The sequence below is a fragment of the Notamacropus eugenii genome, chromosome 1, assembly GCF_028372415.1.
Source record: "Notamacropus eugenii isolate mMacEug1 chromosome 1, mMacEug1.pri_v2, whole genome shotgun sequence".
NCBI classification, from domain to species: domain Eukaryota; kingdom Metazoa; phylum Chordata; class Mammalia; order Diprotodontia; family Macropodidae; genus Notamacropus; species Notamacropus eugenii.
The window spans coordinates 627,036,620-627,058,033 of record NC_092872.1 but is presented as its reverse complement, the minus strand read 5'-3'; the positions used below and the strand labels follow the sequence as shown (position 1 = coordinate 627,058,033).

The 21,414-nt window shown below is 35.1% G+C and overlaps 1 pseudogene; it reads right to left on the bottom strand.

Annotated features, from left to right (window-relative positions):
- Window positions 1-12,283, bottom strand: part of LOC140519288 (nuclear receptor coactivator 5-like) — an 84,088-nt pseudogene extending 71,805 nt beyond the window's left edge.
- Window positions 12,284-21,414: the final 9,131 nt, after the last annotated feature.

The following is a 21,414-nucleotide window of genomic DNA, read 5'->3' as shown; positions in this document are numbered from 1 at the left end:
AGTTCCACGTTTTTCTCCCTCTCTACCTCCCCTCCTTCCTTCCCAGGCAACAAACAATCTGATAAAGGTTATGAAGCATGAAGAAGCATATTAAAGCATATTTCCACATTAGTCAACTTGTGAAAGAAGAATCAGAATAAAATGGAAAACCATGAAAAGAGAAAGCAAAATAGTATGCTTTGATCTGCATTCAGACTCCCTAGTTCTTTCTCTGGATATGGATAGGATTTTCTATCTGGGGTCTTTTGGAATTGTCTTGAATCATTGTATTGCTGAGAAAGGTTAAGTTTATCATAGTTGATCATCGCACAACATTGCTGTTGCTGTATACAGTGTTCATCTAGTTTTGCTCATTTCACTCAGCATCATTTCATGTAAGTCTTTCTAGCATTTTTCTGAAATACATCTGTTCATCATTTCTTAAAACACAATGGCATTCCATTGCATCCACATACCACAATTTATTCAGCCATTCTCCAACTGAGAGGCATCCCTTAATTTCTATCCTTTGCCACCTTGAAAAGTAGTGGTATGAATATTTTTGTACATGAAGGTCCTTTCTCCTTTTCTATGAACACATTGGGATACAGATCTAGTAATGGCATTGTTGGGTCAAAGGTTATGCACAGTTTGGTTGCTTTTTGGGCATAGTTTCAAATTGCTCTCCAGAATGGTTGGATCAATTCACAACTCTACCAATAATGTATTAATGTTTCAATTTTCCCATATCTTCTCCAACATTTATCATTTTCCGTTTCCATCATATAAGTGAATCTGATAGGCTTAAGGTAGTACATTACAGTTGTTTTAATTTGCATTTCTCTAATCAATAGTGATTTAGAGTATTTTTATATAAAAACAGATAGCTTTAATTTCTTCATCTAAAAACTGCCTGTTCATATCTTTTGATCATTTGTCAGTTGGAGAATGACTTGCATTCTTATAAATGTGACTCCATTCTAAAATATTTGAGAAATGAGGATGTAAATAATGCTTCCTATCTTTCTACTTTCTTTCTAATCTTGATTCCATTTGTTGTGTTTGTGTATTTTTTTAATTTAATATAATCAAAATTATCCATTTTGAATTTCATAATGTTCTCTATCTCTTGCTTGATCATAAATTCTCCCCTTCTTCATACATCTGATGAGTAAGCTACTCCTTGCTCTCCTAATTTGCTTACGGTATTACTCTTTTTGTCTAAATTATGCACCCAATTTGACTTTATTTCGGAATATGATGTGAGATATTGTCTATATGAGTTCTTATCCCAGAAGCTATTATATTTGTGTCTATCAAAGAGTAGATTATATTCATTTGCTACTGTTTTAGATCTGATTTTATTAGTGAGAAAAGTGGTTTGTAATTGTCTACATATGGGTTTGTCTTGGCAGGAACACTCCAAAATATTTTATTTTGTCTACAGCTATTTCAAATGGAATTTATCTTTCAGTTTTTTACTGGGGGCTTTGTTGGCAATATATAAAAGTACTAGTGCATTCTGTGGCTTTATTTTATATCCTAAAACTTTCTAAAAGTTGTTAATTTTTTCAAATAATTTTCTAATTGACTCTCTAGGATTCTCTAAGTATATGATCACGTCATCTGCAAAGAGTGATAATTTTATTTCCTCAATGTCTAATTGTAATTCCTTCAATTACTTTTTTCTTTTCTTTTTGATAATGCTAATATGTCTAGTACCAGACTGAATAGTAGTGGTAATATTGGGCATCCTTGTTTCATCCATGATCTTATTGAGAAAGCTTCTACCTCATCACCAATACAATTAATGCCTGCCGATGGCTTGAGAAAGATAATTTTTTAAGGAAAACTCGATTTATCCCTATGCTCTCTAATGTTTTTAATAGCAAGGGGTCCTGTGTTTTGTCAAAAAATTTTCTGCGTCTATTGAGATAATCATATGATCTCTGTTAGTTTTGTCATTTATGTGGTTAACTATGCTAATGTTCCTAATATGGAACCAGTTTTACAACCCTGGTATAAATCCCAACTGGTCATAGTGTATTATCCTGGTGATAAATTGCCACAATCTCTTTGCTAATATTTTATTTAAAATTTTTACATCACTACTCATTACAAAAATTGGTGTATAATTTCCTTTCTCTATTTGCACTCTTCCTGGTTTAGGTATCAGCACCATATTTGTGTCATAAAAGAAATTTGATAGAACTCCTTCTTTGTCTATTTTTCCAAATAGTTTAGATTGTATTATAATTAATTGTTCTTTAAATATTTGGTAGAATTCACTTGTAAGTCCATCTGTCCTTGGAGATTTTTTTCCTTAGGGATTTCATTGATGGCTTGTTGAATTTCTTTTTCCTAAAAAGGGGTTAACTTTTTTTTTCCTCTTCTGCTAATCTGGGCAATTTATATTTTTGTAAATATTCATCCGTTTTACTTATATTGTCAGATTTTTATCACATAGTTGGACAAAATAATTCTGAATTATTGCTTTAATTTCCTCTTCATTGGTCATGAATTCTGCTATCTGCTTCCATTTCACAGGAGAGTTCACCCCATACACATTCAATTATGATTATGAATTATATATTTCCTTCCATCCAGTTTCTCCCTGTTTATACTTGTCTCTTTCCTTTCTCACTGTCCCTCCTCATTAGTGTTTGGCTTCTGACCAATACCTCCTTCAATCTGTAATCCCTCCTCTCAACCACCTTCTCTTTTCTTTCCCCTTTTCTCTCCTATTTCTCTCTATGTTAAGATAAATTTATACAATCAAACATTGTGTATTTTATTTGGTATTTGAGCTTTGAAATATCATGAGAGTAAGGTTCAAATCATGTTTACCCTCTTCCTTCTTTCCCTATAACATATATCTTTTGTAGCTCTTCATGTGATTTAATTTACCCTATTTTGCCTCCCTATTTGCTCTTCTCCCAGTACAATCATTTTTTCAGCCCTCATTTTTTTATATTATCACATCAAAGTCAACTTATAATCATGTCTTCTATCTATGCATGCTCCTGCTAACTTCATTAACAGAAATATAGTTCTCAAGAGTTGCAAGTATAGCCTTCCTGTGTTGAGATGCAAACAGTTTAACCTTATTGAATAGCAAGCTTTTTCCTTTCTTATTTATCTATATATTCTTCTTTTGAGTCTTGTATTTGAAGACTGAATTATCTGTTCAGCTCTGGTCTTTTCATCAGAAAAATTTGAAAATCCTCTATTTCATTGAATGTCCAATGTCCAATTTTTCCTCTGAAAGATTTCAGTTTTTCTGGGTAGATGATTCTTCATTGTAATCCAAGCTCCTTTGCCTTCTAGAACATTGTATTCCAAACATTCCAGTTCCTTTAATATCGACATTGCTAAGTTCTCTGCAATTGTGCCTGTATCTTCTTGATATTTTTTTTTTTCTGGCTGCTTGCAGTATTTCCTGCTTGACTTGATAATTCTGGAGTTTGGGCTACAATATTCCTTGGAGTTTTCATTTGTAGATTTCTTCCAAGAGGAGATCAGTGGATTCTTTCAGTTACTATTTTACCCTCTGGTTCTAAGTTATGAGGGCAGTTTTCCTGGACAATTTTTTGAAAGATGCTGTCTAGGTTCTGTCTCCCTCTCCCTCCCTCCCTCCCTCCCTCTCTTTCTCTCTCTCTCTCTCTCTCTCTCTCTCTCTCTCTCTCTCTCTCTCTCTCTGTCTCTGTCTATCTGTCTGTCTGTCTGTCTGTCTCTTCATGGACTTCAAGTACTCCAAAAATTCTTAAATTATCTCTCCTGGTTGTATTTTGCAGGTTAGTTGTTCTTCCAATGAGGTATTTTACATTTTATTTTATTTTTCTATTCTTTTGATTTCATTTGACTGATTCTTAATGTCTCACAGAGACATTAGCTTGCACTTGTCCAATTCTCATGAGCTAAGTCATTCTCAGATGATCACTTTACAATATTGGTGTTACTTTGTACACAGTAAATTTCACTTTACATCAGTTCATGTAAGTCTCTTCAGGCTTTTCCATGAGCATCATGCTCATCATTTTCCACAGCACAAGAGTATTCTATCACAATAATCTACTACAACTTGTTCATCCATTCTCCAATTGATGGGTATCCCCTCTGTTTCCAATTCTTTTCATCCAGAAAAGAACTGTTATAAGTATAGGACCTCCAGCACCACCACACCCACCTTCTTATCTCTTTCTGGATACTAACCTAATAGTGGTATTACTAGGTCAAAGAGTATGTATGGTTTTATAGTCCTGTGGGCATAATTCCAAATTACTCCACAAAATGGTTGAATCAGTTCTTAACCTCACCAACAGTGCATCAATGTCTCATTCCCCCCCCCCCCCCCACATTTCTCATATGGCAATAGTTTTTATTGCTTCATCTGAGAACTGTTCATATCTCTTTATCATTTGTTAATTGGATAATGGCACTTACTTTTATAAATTTGACTCAGTTCTCTATATGACTGAGAAATGAGGCTTTCTCTTTTCTCTCTGTTTCTCCTCAAAAGTGTTTTTCTTATGGCTATTCCTTCCCCCAATTTGTCCTCCCTTATATCACTCCCCCTTCTCTTTCTCCTTTCCCATCCTATTTCATAATCCCTTCATCCTTTCATCCCTTAATAATCAAATTACCCCTCTGTCGATAGGTACTCCTTCTAATTGTCCTAATAATGACAAAGTCCTTATGAGTTACAAGTATCATCTTTCCATGTAGGAATATAAACAGTTTAGACTTATTAAGTTCCCTTTGATTCCCCCTTCCCATTTGTCTATTTAGGTTTCTCTTGAGTCATGCATTTGAAAGTCAAATTTTCTATTCAGCTCTGGTCTTTTCATTAAGAATCCCTGAAAATCATATTTCATTGAATGTTCATTTTTTGCCCCTGAATGATGATAGTAGTTTTGCTGGGTAGGTGATTATTGGTTGTAATCCTAACTCCTTTACCTGATGGAATGTTATATTCCAGCATCCATGATACCTGAGGTGTTTCTTTCTGGTTGCTTGCAATATTTTCTCCTAGACTTGGAAGTTCTGGAATTTGGCTAAATATTCCTGGGAGTTTTCTTTTTGGGATATCTTTCAGGAGGTGATTGATGGATTCTTTCCATTTCTATTTTACCCTCTGGTAGTAGAATATCAGCACAGTTTTCTTTGATAATTTCTTGAAAGATACTGTCTAGGTTCTTTGTTTATTGTGACTTTCAGGGAGTCCAATAATTTTAAAATCATTTCTCCTGAGACTCTTTCCTAAGTTAATTTTTCTTTCCAATGAGATATTTCACATTGCTTTCTCTCTTTTTCTTTATTAAACTTTCTTTTATTGTTTCTTGATTTCTCATAAACTCATTAGCTTCCATTTCTCCAATTCTAATTTTTGAGGCATTATTTTGTTCAGTGATGTTTTGTATCTCCTTTTCCATTTGACCAATCCTACTTTTAAGTAGATTATTTTCTTCAGTGAATTTTTGTGCCTTTTATCTATTTAGCCAATTCTGCTTTTTAAGGCATTCTTCTTTTCATTGGCTTTTTTTAGGTCTTTTACCATTCAACCTATTCTGTTTTGTTTAAGGTATTATTTTCATCACTATTTTTTGTGTCTCATTTACCAAGTTGTTGACTCATTTTCATGATTTTCTTGTATCACTCTCATTTCTCTTTTCAATATTTCCCCTACCTCTTACTTAATTTTCTTTTCCATTTATTACTTAATTTATGTTTTTGTTTTCAACATTCATTTCCACTAGATTTTGAATTCCAAATATCCTCCTCATCTTTCCTGAACCCCCCACCTGTAGTGTCAATGAGTTATTCGCAGTGCCTACTGTGGCCATGAATATTCCTGCACAATTCTGAATCGCAAAATACCACAGACTCTTTACATGGAAGGCAGAACTAAAACATTTATTCAGACACTGGAAAGTCAAAGCCATTACAGTAACAAAAATCTATACACAATAATAAGGCAGAGAACAATACCCTCCCCAAGCCTCCCCCCTGCTAGACTTCCCACAAACCAGCTCCATTAAACACATCATAATCAGGTCCTCTTGAACAACATCACAAACAAGCTCTTTCACTCATGCTAGCCAGCAGCTGCATCCTTCCTAGTTCTAACTGATCTCAAGACTAACTTCCTCTCAGCTCTTCTCTCGCTGTGCCTCTTCCTGTTTCACACTTCCTGTTCCACCCATTCAGCAAACTCCTCCCACCACAGGCTCCATGTGACTCAGATTTATTTGACCCAGACAGATCACATGGGCCTATTAATGAATGAGAAAGATCTCCCCATTTTTAATTTCCATTATGCCACCCCAAGATGACATGAATTCTGATTACCCCTTTTCCTAGTGTGCCCTCCCTTTTATCATCCACCCCCTCTCCCCTTCTCCTTTACATTCTTGAAGGGCAAGATAGATTTGTATACCCCATTTCCTGCATATCTTATTTACCAATTGCATGTAGAAACAATTTTTTAACATTTGTTTTTAAAATTTTGAGTTCCAAATTCTCTCTCTTCTTCCCTTTCCACCCACCTTCACTGAGAAAGCAAGCAATTCAATATAGGTTATACTTGTGTAATTATGCAAAACACTTCCATAATAGTCATGTTGTAAATAACTAATTATATTTCCCTCCTTCCTATCCACCTCCCTACTTATTCTGTTTTTTCCTTTGCCCCAGTCCCTTTTCATAAGTGTTTGCTTCTGACTACCACCTCCCCAAATTCACCCTCCCTTCTATCACACCCCTTTTTCTCCTCACACTCTACTTTCCTGTGGGGTATTATACCCAACAGTGTATGCGTGTGTTATTCTCTCCTTAAGGCAAACCCAATGAGAGTAAGGTTGGCTCATTCCTTCCCACCTCCTCAGGTTCCCCTCCATTGTGAAACCTTTTTCTTGCATCTTTTATGAGAGATGATTTACCCCTTTCTATCTCTCCCTTTCTCTTTCTCCCAATATATTCCTCTCTCACCCCTTAATTTTATTTGTAGATACCATCCCTTCATATTCAACTTACCCTGTGCCCTCTATCTATCATCTCCTTCAACTACCCTAATACTAAGAAATTTCTAAAGGGTTACATATACCATCTTTTTATGTAGGAATGTAAACAGTTCAACTTTAACACATCTCTTGTGATTTCTTTTTCCTGTTTACCTTTTCATGCTTCTCTTGACTCTTGTATTTTAAAGTCAGATTTCTATTCAACTCTAGTCTTTTCATCAAGAATGTTTGAAAGTCCTCTATGTCATTGAAAATCTATTTTTTCCCCTTAAGGATTATACTCAGTTTTGCTGTCTAGTTGATTCTTGGTTTTAATCCTAGGTACTCTGACCTCTGGAATATCATATCCCAACCTCATATCACTCAGTGCAGAAATTGCTAGATCTTGTGTTTCTTGATTCTTTTTCAACAATACTCAATTTTTTTTTTCCTTTCTGGCTCCTTCCATTATTTTCTTCTTGACCTGGGAACTCTGGAATTGGGATACAATATTGCTCAGAGTTTTCCTTTTGGAATCTCTTTCCAGAGCTGATCAATTAATTCTTTCAATTTCTATTTTACCCCACTGTTCTAGAATATCAGGGCAGTTTTCCTTGTTAATTTTTGTCTCATTCTATTCTTTCTATTTTATAATTTCTTGATTCTCACAAAACCATTATCTTCCATTTGCTCAATTCTAATTTTTAAGGAAATACTTTCTTTAGTGATCTTTTGGACTTCCTTTTCCATTTGACCAGTTCTGCTTTTTAAGGCATTTTTCTCCTCATTAAGATTTTTAGACTTCTTTTCCCATTTGGGTTAGTCTATATTTCAAGCTGTTATTTTCTTCAGCATATTAGTGTTCTCCTTTAGCAAACTGTTGACTCATTTTTCATGATTTTCTTGCATTTCTCTCATTTTTCTTCACATTTTTTCATCTACTTCTCTTGATTTTTAAACTCTTCTTTTTTTTTTTTTTTTTTTTTTTTTTTTTAGCTCTTACATGGCCTGTGACCAATTCATAATTTTCTTGGAGGTTTTTGAAGTAGGAACTTTAATTTTTTGTCTTCTGGTTGTGTTTTGATCTTCTGTGTCACCAACATAAGATTCTACAGTCTGATTTTTTTTATGCTGTTTACTCATCTTCCAGGCCAAATACTTGACTCTCTATCTCCTTGTCAAGGACTCTGCTTCTAGTGGGTACACTGTCCTAGGCTTCAGGGATTTTGTACCAGCCACTTGATCCACCACTATCTGTGGGTCTAGAGCTCTGGAAATAGTTTCTGCAACTGCTGCTGCCACTGCCACCACTGCCACCACCCCCACCTCCCTGGGCCTGAAGTCAGAACCAGAAAGACTTTTATTCCTCTTTCACCCAGGTCCCATAGAGTTTTCCCACTTACCTTCTATGACATCTTTGGTGTTTGTGGGTTGAGAAGACTGGAAACTGCCACAACCATCAGTCATTCAGTTCCCTGAGGCCTGCTCCTGCCCACTGTGCCAGCATAGCTGATGCTTGACTGTGCTCTGTTCCCTGCTCAGTGTGATACAACTTTCCTGTCAACTTCCCAGGTTGAGTTGGGCTGGAGATTTGTTTCACTCTGTCATTTTGTGGGTTTTGAAATTTTACAATTTGTTTAGAGTCATTTTTTACACATATTTCAAGGGCTTTGCAGAATAACTCAAGCAAGTCCCTGCTTTTGTTCCATCCTCTTGACTCTGATCCTCTCTTACTTGATTTTAAGTTTCTTTTTTGAGCTCTTTTATGATCTGAGATTATTTCATATTTTTTTCTTGTGTGCTTTGGATATCGTGGCTTTGACTTTATTATCATCTTTCAGAGTGTGTATTTTGATCTTTCTTGTTACCATGGTAGCTTTCTACGGTCAGAATGTTTTTTCTGTTGTTTTCTCTTTCTTCCAGCTTATTACTTGACTTTTAACTCTGTTGAGAACAGAGGCCACACTGTCCTCAGATTCAGGGATTTTATGCACCTGTTTTTTGTGATACTTCTGGGGAAGTGTAAGTTTTCACTCCTTCCAAAGGGGTATGATCCCAGGAAAGGTGTTTATTACTCCTCTGGACTTACTGTGGCATATGAGATGCAACAAAAATTCTTTTCTGCCCTGGGACTGTGAGGAGTATCATCCCTCTGCTGTGGCTGCAAGCTCTGCTATGCTAGTGCTCCTCCTCATCCTGGAACTTCCACTCAGGACCCACATCTTAGTATTGGCAAAACAACAGAGTCCTTACTCAGTGATAGTAACAAGACCTCTCTAATATTTTTCTGACCAGTTGTTTGACCCCCTTACCATCTTTGTGCTGAGAGGTGTAGAAGCAGTCATTGCTGCTCTTTTTGATTCAGTGGTTACTAAGCTATACTTCTGGTTTGTTTTGGCCTGGTCTGTGCTGGTGATGCCTGCACTGGATTGTGCTTCACTCTTACCCAGGTGGGAATTACCTTTTCTGCTCACCCTTCAGGTTGTCTCTAGTGTCTATGGACTGAGAAGTCTGGAAACTGTGACTGCTGCTACTGATTCAGTTGTCCTGAGATCTGCTCCTGCTTTGCTGGGGCAAGGTCTGCATTGGCATGGCCTGTGCTAGACTGCTCTCTTTTTTCACTCTAGTGCAAAAGACCTTTCCAACTGTTCTTTTAAGTTTTCTTGGGCTAGACAATTGTTTCACTCCATTATTTTGTGGCTTCTGAGGTTCTAGAATTTATTTAGAGACAAAAATATTTGGATAGGTTTGGGGTTAATCTCAGGTGAGTCCCTGCCTTTACTCTGCCACCTTTGCTCTGCCTCCCCAATTATCATTTTTAAAGAATTATTTTCTTTAATTAGCTTTTTTAATCTCCCTTTTCATTTGGCCAATTGTATTTTTTAAGGAATTATTTTCATCAGTCAAATTTTGTCCTTTGTTTTCCAAGCTGCTGCCTCTCTTCATAACTGTAATTTCTTTTCCATTTTTTTCTTGTATCTCTCTTTGATTTTCAAAATCCTTTTCAAGCTCTTCCAGAAAGGTTTCTTTGGTTTGAGATCAATTCCTATTGTACTTTCAAGCTTTCCATGTAGTCATTTTGACACTGTTGTCTTTCTATGAGTTTGTGTATTGTATTTTCAGGCTTTCCATGTAGGCATTTTGACATTGTTGTCCTCCTATTGGTTTGTGTTTTGATCTTCTCTGTTGCCATAGTAGTTTTCTATGGTCAGGGCTTTTTTTTGGGGGGGGGGGGGGAGGGGGTTGTTTCTTTTCTTCCTACTTCATGACTTATAAAGTTGAGTTTTGCTCTTTGGGGTAGAAGAAGCACTGTCCCAAGCTTTTTGTGCCAGTGGTCTGGGGCCTGGTCCCAATTTTCTATTCTAGTAACTCTATGGCTAGTGATTTATCCCCTGGAGTGAGTTATCCTAACCTCCTCATGTGTCTTGTGACAGTGGTCTGGGTCAGACATATTGCCTTCTATGCTATTGCTGGAGGCCTCATGGCTGGCCTGATATACCACTGGTCTGCTGATTCAATACCAAGATGCCTTAGTTATTGATCTGTACTATAGAAAATAGCCTCCCGTTGGGTTGCTCAAACACTATCTACACTGGGCAGTGCTCCATTTTTATTCAAGTGAGACAGACCTTTTCTGAAGTTGTTTTAAGCTATATTAAGTTAGAAAAATTGTTTTACCTATCTTTTTGTAGGTTCTGTCATTACAGAATCTATTTAGAGGCTTGATTTAACATTGTTTCTGATGGAAACTGAGGATAACTCAGAAAACTTCCTAGCTTTTCTCTGCCAGTTTAGCTCTTCCCTGCATATTTGCTTTTTACCAGCATCATGGTATCTGCTTGGGGCATGTTACAATGCTCTTGTGGAGTACCAAGCATGATATTGACTGCACAGGAACTATGAAGTTGGTACTATTGGCTGATGACAATGGCAATTGTAGATCCACCCCTCCCCCCACTTGCTAACATTCTCCAGGGCTTATGTCAATAATATCTCTGTTTTAAGGAAAGTAAGTTCTACCACACTTTTAGGTCTTGGATTTTCTTCAACATGGACTCAGCATAGTCTTTCTTTCTGGGTTTTTTTTTGTTTTTGTTTTTGTTTTTGTTTTTGGTTTTGGTTTTGGTTTTTTTTTTTTACCATAATCATAGAGCAAACAACAGATTTTCAACATCAAAGTGTCTTTGGATTTCCTCAAAATGCTGACTTTACAATTCTTCTCTATGTCACTCTTCAAGCTTCAGATTTTATCATGGGACTGATATTCTGGGCCTGGGGAAGATTGTTCATCAAAGTGGTTTTTGTAACAATCAAAATAAACATTATCCTTCCTTTGTAATACTATTCCATGTGCAGCTAGTAGTTATATGATTCTTCTCTCTTATTATACACTGGATTTTGTGAATACCTCATACCTTGGTAGCTGTTATACTGATGGATTCATGAGGTATCTCAAATATTATGTAGATCTCTCAGTTCCCTGAAGTCTCGTATCCCAAGGATCTCATATGTCTCTGGCATCTCTGGGGTCCTTCATATTTCTAAAATCTGGCCTGTCTTTGTGATCTCTGGGGTTCTAAATGTCTCTAGAATGCCTGGGGTTCCAAATGTTTCTGGCATCCCTGGGGTCTTGTATGTCTCTGGAGTCAAAGACATCTCAGTTATTCCCGCCATCCCTGGATTTTCTCCTTATACTCTCTTCAACTGGGGGCCTAATCCCATCTTGCATAGTGACCACCTGCAAAGCCATAAGTATTCCTTTGTATTGTGTTGGGTCTTGCTGGAACTGTATTCGCATTTCTTCTTTCCACTTCCCTATTAATATCAAACTCTAACTTATATTCACAAAACAGCTTTTGTTTCCTGAGTCACACTCTTGGAGCTTCCTAGGATCTTCTGCACCAGTAGTTCATTTATATACAGAGCACCTACGGGATGCAACACCATTACTGAGAAGCAGATAGGGATGTTGTTCGATAGACACAGAGTTTTAGAAGAAATTGATACAGCTCAAGCCTGGTAGTCAAAAGACCTGTATTCTTTTTCTGGTTCTTTTGCCAACCAGCTGTATGGAATTTTGAATTATACAAATTTGCCCAATGACTACTTTGTGTGTGTGTGTGTGTGTGCATTTTTGAACAGTTTCTTTTACATAAAAAAAGACAATATATCAGGTAGTAAATAAATATCAAGCCATTTCTCTTCCTTGAGCTCAGCTTTCTCATCAGTACCAAAGCCATGGGCCTTCCTGAGCAGTAATTTCTTTTTGTCCAAGAGGAAGCAACCACCATCTCCATAGCCACCATCATTGCTATCACATGGACCTAGGCCACTGAGGCAAACTCCTTTGCACTCACAGACTTCCAAAGTAGAAAAAAGACACTGCTAACCAATCAGCACTGTACAAGACAATGATGACCAGGCAGAAAGTGTGACAGGAGGACATTCCTTCTTTTTTTCTCTTTAAAGTTTTGATTTCTTATTTATTTAATATAATCTTTTTAAAGTTTGAGTTGCAAATTTCTTTCTTCCTCCTGCCACCTCCCCCTTCTCTCACTGAGAAAGCAAGCAATATGATATCAACTATTGTTGTAGAATCATACAAAACATTTCTACATCAATTATTTTTTGAAAAGCAAGTAAAATAATGTGAGAAAATTATACTTCACTTTGCACTCAGAGTTCATCAATGCTCTGTGGAAGAATTTAGAAATTGTTTTTTCATCATGAATTCTTTGGAACTGCTTTGAATCATTTTATTGATCAGAGTAGCCTTGATCATCATTACAACATTGCTGATAATGTACAAAATGATCTCCAGTTTCTTCTCACTTTACTTTGTATCATTTCATATAGATCTTTGATTTTTTTTTAAATAACCTTCCTTGTCATTTCTCACAGCATATAGTACTTTCTCCATCACAATCATATGCTACAACTTGTCCAGCCATTCAGCAATTGATAAGCATCTCCTCAATTTCCAACTCTTTGTCATCACAAAAATAGTTAACACACACATGCATGCATGTGTGTCTATGTATATTTGTGTATGTGCATATATACATGTGTCTGTGTTTATATGTGTATATATGCATATATACACATATGTATACGTGTGTGTATATATATACGTGTGTGTGTGTATATATGTATATATATGTATATATATATGTATATATATATATATATATATATATATATATACAATGCACACATTCATATAGATCCTTTTCCATTTCTTTGGGATACAGACATAGAAGTGGTATAGATGGATCAAAGGGTATGTCTAGTTTTATAGCCCTTTGGGCATAGTTCCAAATGGTTCACAAGAATGGTTGGACCAGTTTGTTACTCCATCAGCAATTCATTATTTTACCCTTTATCCTCCTTCATCTCCTCCAACAGTTGTTATGGAACTTCAGTATTATTTTAACTTTATTTTCTCTAATCAATAGTGATTTAAGACATTTTTCATGATTACTGATAGCTCTAATCTCTGCTTCTGAAACCTGATTGTTTATATACTTTGACCACTTATCGATTGGGGAATGATTCATTTTTAAAATGTAACTCAGTTTTATACACAGTATATATTTGAGAAATGAAGTATTTATCAGAGAAACTTGCTATAAAAAGTTTTTGATGGTAGTTCATAGTCTATGGCATCTTTTTTTTTAGCATAATGTAGTTTCCCTAATTATCCCTTTTAATTTGGTCTATTTTTGCTTTTGCTTGGTCTGAGATCATGATTTCTACCTCTGATTCGTTTTTGTTTTGTATATTCAGCTACAGCTTATTAGATTCTGCCTCAACCTTTATTTTAGCTCTATATGTGTTTCAAGTATGTCACTTAAAAACCACATAACATTTAATTCTGAATCTTATTCTTTGTAATATCTACTTCTATTTTGTGGATGATCTCATTCCATTCATTTTCAAAGTTTTGATTATTGACTGGATATTTCCTTCCATTACATTTTCTTCTGTTTCTTCTTCTCATCTCTTTTTATTTTTGTCCCTCCTCAAGTCTATTTTGTTTCTAACCACTGCCTCTCTTAATTTGCCTTCCTTTTTATCATCTTTTCACATTTTTTTATATCCTTCCCCTCATCTTTTCCTCTTGGGTAAGCTACATTTTTGTACACAACTGTGTGTGTATGTGTATTTCTTTGAAGGAATTCCAATGAGACTGAGGTTCGGGCATTGCTTGCCACCTCCCCCATTCCTCTCCATTGTGAAAACTCTTCCTTGAATGCCTTTTATGTGAGAAATTTTCCCCATTCTACCTTTCCTTTCCTCTTTGTCCCAGAGCATCATGCTTTCTCATCCCTTCTTTAATTAATTTATTTTTTGGAGATCATTCCAACATGAATGACTCACACACATGCTCACTTTAAATAAACTCCTTTAATTGCTAAAATCATTGTAAAGTTCATAGGAATTACTTGCATCATCTTCTCATATAGGAAAGCAAACAGCTAAGCTTTATTGAGTCCTTTATTATTACTCTTTCATGTTATCTTTCTATCATTCTCTTGAGTCTTGTGTTTGAATGTCAAATTTTCTTCTCAGTTCTGATATTTTCATCAGGAAGGCTTGAAAGTCTTTAATTTCATTAAATATTCCTTTTTACCTGAAAGTTTATACTAACCTTTGCTGGGTATGTGATTCTTGGCTGTAACCATAGCTACTTTACTTTCCAGAATAGAAAATTCCAAACTCTGAGCCACTAAATATTGAGTGATACTGACTGTGATTCCACATTCCTTAAACTGTTTCTTTCTGGCTGCTTGAAGTATTTTGTCTTTCTCCTCAATGCTCAGGAATTTGGTTACAATATTCCCTGAAGTTTTCATTTTGGCATCTCTTTCAGGAGGCAATTTGTAGATTCTTTCAAATTTATTTTACTCTCTGGTTCTAGTATATCAGCACAGTTTTCCTTGATAAATTCTTGAAAGATCATGTCTGAGTTCTTTCTTTGATCATGATTTTCATGTAGTCCAATAATTCTTAAATTATCTCTCTGATCTATTTTTCCAGTCAGTAGTTTTTTTCAATGAGTTTTTTCACATTTCCTTCTATTTTTCATTCTTTTGAGTGTGTTTGACTCATTCTTGATGTCCCACAGACTCATTAACTTCTACTTGCCCATTTCTAATTTTAAGTAGTCTTTTTTCTTCTACAATTTTGTACCCTCTCTTCCCTATGCCAAATTCTGCTTTTAGTGGCATACTCTTCAGTGGATTTTTGTGCTTATTTTGCCATTTGACTAACTCTTTTTTAAGATGTTATTTTCAGTATTTTTGTGCTTTTTAAAAACCAAGCTATCAATTCTTTTTTCATAATTTTCTTGCATCACTTTCATTTTTTCCTCACTTTTCCCCTCTACTAATATTATTTCTTTGTTTAATTCTTCAAGAATTCTTATTGGGTTTTGGTCCAAAGAGCATTTTTTTTTGAGCTTTTTTAAGTAGCTTCTTCACATTATTTCATTTTTCTGAGTTTGTATCTTGGTCTTCCTCACATAACAGCAGCTTCATATGGTCAAAATCATTTTTGTTATGAGCTCATTTTTCTAGCATTTAAAAAAAATAGTTTTATGTTAAAGTTATGCTCCACTAACCTCAGGGTATACTTTTCATTCTTAAAGCATTTTTTGCACGTTTTCTTTCTACTTACTATCTGAGTAACTTCACACCCTCTCTTCTTTTAACTTCTTTATTTTTCTCTTTAGCAGAGAAATGTTTTCATTGACAAAAGGAATTGCCAGCAGTGAAACTTCCCTGCCAATGCAGAATATCAACTGCTGTTCAATTTTTATTTTAAAGAAGAATTTAAGAAAACTGAAGGATTAAGTAACTTGTCCAAGTCACTAGCTTAAAACATAATCAGGACTTTAACTGAGCTTTTCTTAACTTCTAGATTCGCTTTCTATTCATTATGCCACGGTGACCATTTATAGGCTCATAATATTTTTTGCAAGTCACTCATTAACTTCTCAGCTAAATTTCAATGATGGACATCAATCAGTGTACTGAAAAGTGTTTACTGAATACCTAATATGTGCCCAGTAATATGCCAAGCATTGAGATCAAAATTAAACATACACACACACACACACACACACACACACACACACACACACGCACACAGTAAAGCATGGGCCTTTAACTCCAGGAGATTATATCTACTTGGAGAAACAAGAATAGGATTCATGATTCAGCAGAACAATCTAAGACAATAAAATTGAGTGTTCAGTTGTACAAAGCAAACTAAAAGTTCTAGAGAAATCCACTGACGGGAAAAGATATTGTCTAACCACCATCTTTAATATAGTAAGGCATTCTTCTAGTAATGTTGATGTATTTGCACTAAGTAACCCACATTTCCTCAGTCTAATTCTCATGGATTGCAAGGTTAAGTGGGTACATTCTAATTAGGAATCACTGTGAATGTGTCTTTTGTCTCACATGGTTTTCAAAAATTTTAACTTGAGTATTCCAAATCAATAATCTAACTTCTTATATCAATCGTCCACTGGTCAAGCATAGTCTCTGTCCACATTCTTCTATTTTAGAAGGTTACATGAAAACAATTCACAGTTTCCTGTGAGTGAGGGAGATACTCTGATTACAAAGTGTCAGAGTTAGGAGGGACTTGGAGATTACTCAATCCAATCTCTCGTTTTCATGGAAGAGGAGACTGGGGTTCAAAGGTGAAATTTCTTACCCAAGATTGAACAAGAAATTTGTGTTAAATCTCAAATTATATTTTAGAACTGATCTATACTCCAGATTTGTTTACTAGCAGAGATTTCAATTGCAACAAAACATTATCAAATGAGATTCTATTCCATTATTTTCTACAAGTCATTCATACAGCAACTAACTAAAACGTCTGATAAACTTATGTAGAGGTGATGGTTAAAATAAATTTAAACCTAAGGAGGGAAAATAACAATTTGTATTTGCATAGTTAGTCAATAATTTTTATTAAGCATCTACTATGTGCCAGGCACTATGAAACACATTGTGGATACAAAGAAAGGAAAAGGTTGTTGCTTCTCTCAAGGAGCTCATAGTCTAATACAACAAGGAAACAACTATGTATAAACAATCTGTAATCTACAGAAGGGAGCCCCTACTATTAAGGGTGTTCATAAAAGACTTCCACTCAGGGGATTGTGTAACTAAGTTTGTTGTTGTTAAGAAATGTGTGCATTGAAAACTTAGAAATTTACAGGTCATACAAGTACTGTTACCCCACATTTTATAGAAAAAGAAATGATGCAGGATATAAAACAAACCCACATAAATTCTATATATTACTAAAAAGCCCAACAGTGAGAGATAGAAAGAGAAATTTCATTTAAAGCTACTGTAAATATTATCACATATTTGAGAGTCTACCTGTCAATGCAAGCCCTAGAACTACATGAACACAATTACAAAACACTTTTCACAGGAATGAAGTCACATTTAAATAATAGGAAAAACATCAGTTGCTTATGGAGAGGCCGAGTTAATATAATAAAAATGATAATTCTACCTAAAATAATTTACTTATTCAGAGCCATACTAATCAAACTATCAAAAATTTTTATAGAGCTCTAAAACAAATATCAAAATTCATCTGAAAGAACAAAACATCCAGAACATCAAGGGAATTAATTAAAAGAAATGCTAGGGAAGGTGATCTAAGCATACCAGCTCTTAAATTATATTATAAAGCAGCAATCATCAAAACTGTTTGATACTGGCTAAGAAAGAGAGTTGTGAATCAGTGGTACAGGTTACAAACACGTGAAACAGTAGTCAGTGACTGTAGCAATTTACTGTTTGGTAACCCAAAGATCCCATCTTCTGGCATAAGAACTCACTATTTGACAAAAATTGTTGGGAAAACTGAAAATGGCAGCAAATGAGGACAGACTAATATCTTACACCACACAATAAAACAAAGTAAAAATGGGTACACAATTGATATATAAAGGCTCATAAAGCAAAGAATAGTTCACCTGTCAGATTTGTGGAAAATTGGAAGAATTTATTACTAATCAAGAGATAGAGAACATTATGAAATGCAAATGAACAATATTGTTTATATTAAATTGAAAAGTTTTTTTGCACAAAGCCAGTGGAACAAGATTAGGAGGGAAACAGCTAACTGGAAAAAATTTTTATAAGTAGTATCTTTGATAAAAGCAAAATTTTTAAAATATATAGAGAATTGAGTGAAATTTATAAGAATACAAGTCATTGCTCTGTTAATAAATGATCAAAAGATATGAAGAGGAAGTTTTCTGAGGAAGAAATTAAAGCTATCTATAGTCAGTCACATGAAAAAATGTTCTTAATCACTACTGATTAGAGAAATGCAAATCAAAACAATAGATACCACACTGCACCTGTCACATTGGCTGACATGAAAAAAAACAGGAAAATGATAAGTACTAGAGAAGATATGGGAAAATTGGAAAACTAATTCATAATTGAAAGAGTTGTGAACTGATCCAACTATTCTGGAGAGCAATTTAGAATTATGCCCAAAAATGCAACCAAATTCTCTATATTCTTGGATCCAGCAATACCACTACTAGGTCTTCTCCCAAAGAAATCATAAAAAAAGGAAAAGGACCTACAAGAACAAAAAATATTTATAGCAGCCCTTTTTTGTGGTGGAAAAGAATAGGAAATTGAGGGGTTGCCCATCAATTGGGGAGTGGTAGAACAAGCTGTATTGCATGAATATAATGGAATATTTTTGCTCAATAAGAAATCATGAATCAGCAGATTTCTTTTTAAAAAACCTGGAAAGATATGTATAAACTGATGCAAATTGAAATGAGGAGAATGAGGGAAATATCATACAGAGTATAAGCTACATTGTGTGATGATCAACTATGAATGGCTTTGCTCTTCTCAGCAACACAATGATGTAGGACAAGTACAAAGGACTCTAGAAGGAAAATGTTATCCACATCCAAAGAACTGATGGACTCTGAATGCAGATCAAAGCATACTTTTTTCACTTATTTTATTTTTTTGCATATTTTTCCATTTTGATATTGCTTCTTTCACAATTGAGACTAATATGGAAATTTTTTTTTTTATATGATAGCACATGTATAACCTATATCAAATTGCCTACTGCTTTACAAAGAGGGAAGGGGATGGAGGAAGATAGAAAAAAAAAAACTGGAACTCAAAATATTGTAAAAGTAAATGTTAAAAATTGTCAATGTGTATTTGGAAAAAATAAAAGAGTAGGAAAACAATGATTTCATCTGTATAGTAGCTCCCTCTAGAAGTGCAGTTAACTATTTCTAGCTACCTAAGTTTAGTGGATAAGTTTAGTGAGTTGCTATACCCAAAAATATTCATCACTTGGTTGCCAACTTTTTAGAAAGAAGCTACTCTGAATTCAGTTAGGCTTATTCTCAGAAAACAGATATGTAGTTGTCTATTGCCAAGTCTATCCTTGAAGTCATGCCAGGTTGGCAGGACCTGTTAGATTTTGGCACTTGCTGGCACAGCCTTCATGACTTTGGGAACCTTGAGTCATTCATCACTAACATGTTGATGAAGAATTGGCTCTGGCTTTCTGTGAACATTTCATTTGTTTATCCTTCCAATATTTCCTTGAGGAAGGTGCAAAATAAGTCTAAGAACAAAATTCTTTTAATCTGGTTGCCTTAGAGATTGATGGTAATGTTTAGCTGTCCTGTGGTTGTGAAAAGCAAAGGACATTGTTTCCTATATTTGTACTTTTATTTGAATGAAAAAGGACCTTGCCTAGCTCACTTTTTTACTTTCTTAGAAGTTCTTTCTTGCCAATAGGAAAACAATAATTTAATTGAGGTTACCAGAGTACAAGTTTAAAAAAAAAAAAAAGGATGTGATGATATTTAACTGGACAGACTGGTATGTAGGTAGACTGAGAAACATAAATAGAAACTCCACTTAAAGAGACTGGAAATAAGTCCCCTCTCACTGAAGGTCTTCAAGACAAAAATGTTGTAATGTTAATTAGACCTTCCCAGCCCATTAATATGCCTCAAGTACCTTTTATTAATTTCTAATGAGGCACTGGTTCTCTAGGGTTGTGATGCCCTCTGGCTCTGAAAAGTATATAAATATATATATATACTCCAAAGTGAGGTTTTACTTTGGAGCTTACTCATTGGAAGTGTTTGGCCAGAGGAGATTCTGGGCAGCTCCTAAAGAGTCCTCCCTCTCACCCGCCTCCACCCTTCACTCCCCAGCCCCAACTTTGCAAACTCAGATGTTGTTTCTTTCTCTGGTAACTATGTATGTATTGCTTACAGTCAGACAGTTAGAAGCCCTGTATGTTGATTTTTGTTTCTCTGTTTGGATTTTCTCTGAAGTTCAGGGTGTTAACTTTTATCCCCTGAACTAAGTGAATGATATAAGTGCTTGATTAAAGTGATTACTGACCCCTCAATAGTTGATTTCCTTTTAGAAAAGCAGATCTAAGAACCTGTATAGCTGGTTCGTCTGTGTATGTCAGGGTCCTTGCTGATACAAACGTGTGGCCTTACTTTGTACATGGGGGATACTATAAATGAATCCAAATATCAGTTTCCCCATATGCAGAATGGGTTTAGCCGTAATATTTGCACTACCTACTTCACTGGGTTGAGTACATTTTTCAAAATATAAGTTATATTTACCCTGTTCATGAGCATGCACATTCTCCTTTCCATTTTTGGGGTATAGTCAATTTAGCTGTAAATTTATTGGCAGTTTTACATAGGACTATCCATCTGGAGGCATTCTGGGTGAACTGTGATGTGTTCCAAAGTCATATTATACCTACTCCTCATTAAGCATCTCTACCAACTTTGCCTTACTGAAATGGGAAGAATTAAAAATGAATCATCTACATTTGCCCTCCTTTAATTTAAAGCATTTTATACATACTGCTCCAAAAGAGACTTGAATAATGCCTAGTCCACTGAAGCAACTCAGAATATAAATAAATGCATTGACAATTTGGCATAAATATGTAAACGGGATACATTGTGACGACTAAATTGGATCCTATTGCACTTGTTTTATATGTATTATGAATACACTTATAACATGAATGTTGTCTTCTCTACAAAATGTAGGTTCCTCGAGTCTGGTCATTTATGTTTATCATTGTCTCTCCAGTGACTATTGTAGATCCTTAATAAATGCTTGTTGGTTGATTTATTCAATTTCTTATTCTCAACCTTCTTTCTTCCAACCATACTGTAGTCTTTCCACTCTTCTGTTTCTATGCCATTCTTGAAACTCTCTATCTTTTAATTCCTTCTTCCTTTTTTCTTTTTCCCTTTCCACCTTTCCTTCCGTCTTTTCATTTTCCCCTTTTTTTTCTCCTTCCTTCCTCCATTCCATACTCAACAAAATATCTTTACAATAAACTAATG